Raw genomic sequence first — 3,746 nt, 5'->3', positions numbered from 1 at the left:
TGCATTTAAGCAGAAAAACTGAAAACTCCCTGTAATAACCAACTTGACATGCCAGAGACAAATATTTTGACACGATTTTGGCAACATTTGGACTTTTGCTGAAAATAAAAACATGCCGACAGCTTTGATGGTCCTGGACTCGTTCTGATCACGGTCACTTTGTTCCCAATGATTTCACTGTATAAACTTGGAATCTGCGTGCAACAGCTTACTTGTTTGCTGCGATCGTAGCTAGTCTACGATCACAATGCCACGTCAGAAGATTTAAATAATGAAGTTGCCGCTGCTGTGCCACATGCGTAAATTGGAAATCGATCCTGCTGCTGTGTGATGGTCACAGCTATTACATAACCGAGGAAAAAGAGCCTATGTTCTACATTTGTTTGTCAGCATGAGAGAGTGTCTGAAAACGGATGTTTCAACCCGAAAGTGTGAGATTTGAGCTCAGCTCAGGTGGGCTCCAGCCCAGTTTAACCCCTGCTCCTTTGTTTAATTCGTACAAAAGCTGAAGTGTAGAAATGTAAAGTTGCAGTTTTACAAGGGGTTATGGGCCAGACTATTTCTTGGCCTGGAGCAGTGACTTACTGGAGGGTCTGCTGGTTGCCTGGCAACCTAACACTGATGACAAGACTTCAGTCACTGCTCATGGCCAATAAATATTCTAGTACATAACCCAACACTTTTTACAGTTTTTATATGGTAGTGTAAAAACCACACTTGCTGTTTCCCCTTTCCAGCCTTTATGCTAAGCTATGCTAACCTTCTGCTAGCTCCAGCTTGATGTTAACTGTACAGATGTGAGAGAGGTATCGATAATCTCATCTAACTCTCAGAAAGAAAGTGAATAAACACATTTATACATACTAGAGGATGTCCAGCAGGACATTTCCTGGATCCACCCCCTGTTTATTGTCTCGATCACACCGTGCCCATTTCCCCAACTTTCTGTAATTCATGGGTTTGGCTTTGCTTTTCTCTAGGGGACGGATGAGCGAGCTGGCACTGGACCTTTTAAAAAACATGGGTTGAGCACCCTAATGGTGTTCAGTGGCTACGATTGTTTAGTTTGCAAATTTCAGTATGTACCCTGCCTGAGACTTCTGTTAGCAAATGTAAAAACTGATCAAGGGTTCGTTTTAAGAGAAATATCATAGCACTCACAAAATCAACTAAACACACTACATAAGTCTGTACACACTGAATGTTCAAAGAGTGAAGTCTGGATTCAACATGTTTTTGGGAGTTCAGCATGTTATCAGCAAAATAACATTAGTGTGACGACAGGAAAGAAAACTGAACAACATCTGAAGAAGGGGAAGAGGGGACTGCATGTTTTTCCAAAATACTACCTCCTAAGCACCTTTTTTTTAAAGATTGGCTGGTTGAAACAAGAGAAACCAAAGCAATTTGGCCTTCATATCAGTGTTTAAAACACATGATTTCTTGTCATTTTGGATTTAGCTTGTGGTGTTTAACCTATCTCAGAATGCTTATTGGCTTTGTCTGGACCGGTGAGGATTTTTCCCGCTGCTTCCTAATTCAATATTGTGTAATAACAAGTATTATTGCCTGCACATAAAATGCAAGCACACAACTCACATTACACTGAAGATTGAGGATATAGAGCGTGTGTTTATGTTACATGGAGGAACAATTATTGGGTTATGATCATTTTGCACTAAAGTAAGGTTGGAAGGACACATAGAGGTTTTCCTGCTTGGTACGGGACTGCACAAAAATGATTGAGGTGGTGAGGGGGGGTTGAAATGTGCAAAAAACCAAGGCTCTCAGAGTTACTGATGTTTTCTTTGAACCCTCTTCCAGACATGTCACAACATATCAGAATAATATTTGTATTTAATGTATTATATATTTAATTAACAGTGTTAAATTGGTACAACTTGTTCAGATGTGTAAACCTTAATATAATATTACATCATATTCTTATATATCTTACTGGAAGTTATGGCAAAGTACACTTTTATGAACCATGGTTCATGTGATGCAACTATTTCTGTAACAATTCACTATATTACAAAGGAATGCTGAAAAGAAATATTAATTTAGGACGAGAAAAGATCTACCCTCCCTTCTTCCAAAAAAATAAATCTGTCTAATTTGAATACTACAAGAAAATACTGAGCAGGAATGCACAAGTGAAAGAATAATATTACGCACACAGCAAGGAAACATGAACATGAAGAAAAGCATATAGTAAGTATACAAGCTGCTCACATTAGTAACAACTGTAGTAAAAAACAGTCACAGAGAAAGCATTTTATTGACCTTATAAAGCCAACTTAGCGGCCGCCAAACTGGCTGGAGCTTTTATTTATTTAAATCAAATCACTGAATGATCTAATAGAGACAAATTCCCAAATAATACTTGCCAAGCTGCAAATGATTGTATGGGTGACTCTTTTTACTGCAAAACCTTTTCTGAAATGAAGCAGACGACACAAAGGAGGTTTCAGCTGTGTTTTCTCTTTTTTTCAGTTTAAGCGAGCTGCCACTGAGCCAGAGCTGACTGTGTCAGAAGCACCCAGTAAAACAGCAACTGGCCATGGTGAGTGGTGTCTGTTTATGACTCATTTCTACCTGCCGTCAGGCAGCAGGGAGAGGAGGGAGTGGGAGAGAGAGAGCCCAGCTGTAACAAGGGAAGACTTGTGTGAGGATACAAGACAGCGCCGTGTGGTTGTCAAGAAAACAAGGTACAAGTGAAACCTATTAGAGATGGGCCATTGAGTAGCTGATATTGGCTGTTGTCGGCTGGGTATGGTCCACACATGGGCACCTTTATGAGGCAGCTGCTGAAGTGAAGGAGGAGAAAGGAGGATGGTTCAGATGCACAATGAGGACATTCTAACCTTGTGGAAAGGCAAATGATGATGGAAATTATCTGGTTGTTTTCATTCAAATTTAGCAGGCTCACAAGTGGGGGTTTATCATGACTATATTTGCCCTCAAACGGTTTTAGTCCTGTGAAGAAGTCATACACAGTCACACAGGCTTTTTAGGAGAAATATTGGTGGTGTCTGGAGGAAAGCCTATGTTTTCAGATTCAACAAAACGTTCACTTGGATCCCTCTTTATACAAGAAATGTTTCACTGTATCAACACCACAAGGAAATTATGGGAATTTTGAAAGGTTTACAAGTCACAGTCATGCATCCTTCTGAGAAACCACTGACGCAAAAAAAACCCATACACATTTCCATACATGAGCAAGAATGAAAGGGTAAAAATGTAAGTGAAACTAAAGTCCCTTTCTCCACAACAGGGAGCTGGATATTAACTGTCATTCTATCAAATAAAATATAATAAATATATATGGACCTTACAAGACCATGTTACACAAATTTTACACTCCTGAGCTGATAATTGTATTGAAAATGTTTGCTTGTCATTAAGGAATGAATAAAGTCACCAAGCCTTAAAATTGTTAAGTCCTGCACACTGAAAAAGCATGACTGGATCGATCTATCTATCTATCTATCTATCTATCTATCTATCTATCTATTATATAATTATATAATTGTGCCCTATTATAATTACTTCATATTGCATACATAATTATATTAGTATACAGTATAAACTTGTGATACATTTCATAACAGCCCTGTAAAATCAGCAGCACAAGTCTTTTTTTTTTTACACATTTCCTGTTGAGGATGCTGAGAATGACGCTGATTGGCCAGTCCCTCTGTACAAAGCTGAAACATGCTTCCACTTCCCTTTCCCCGGAG

Source organism: Enoplosus armatus, chromosome 9 (assembly GCF_043641665.1).
Source record: "Enoplosus armatus isolate fEnoArm2 chromosome 9, fEnoArm2.hap1, whole genome shotgun sequence".
Taxonomy (NCBI): Eukaryota; Metazoa; Chordata; class Actinopteri; order Centrarchiformes; family Enoplosidae; genus Enoplosus; species Enoplosus armatus.
Note: the sequence above shows the minus strand (reverse complement) of the source record.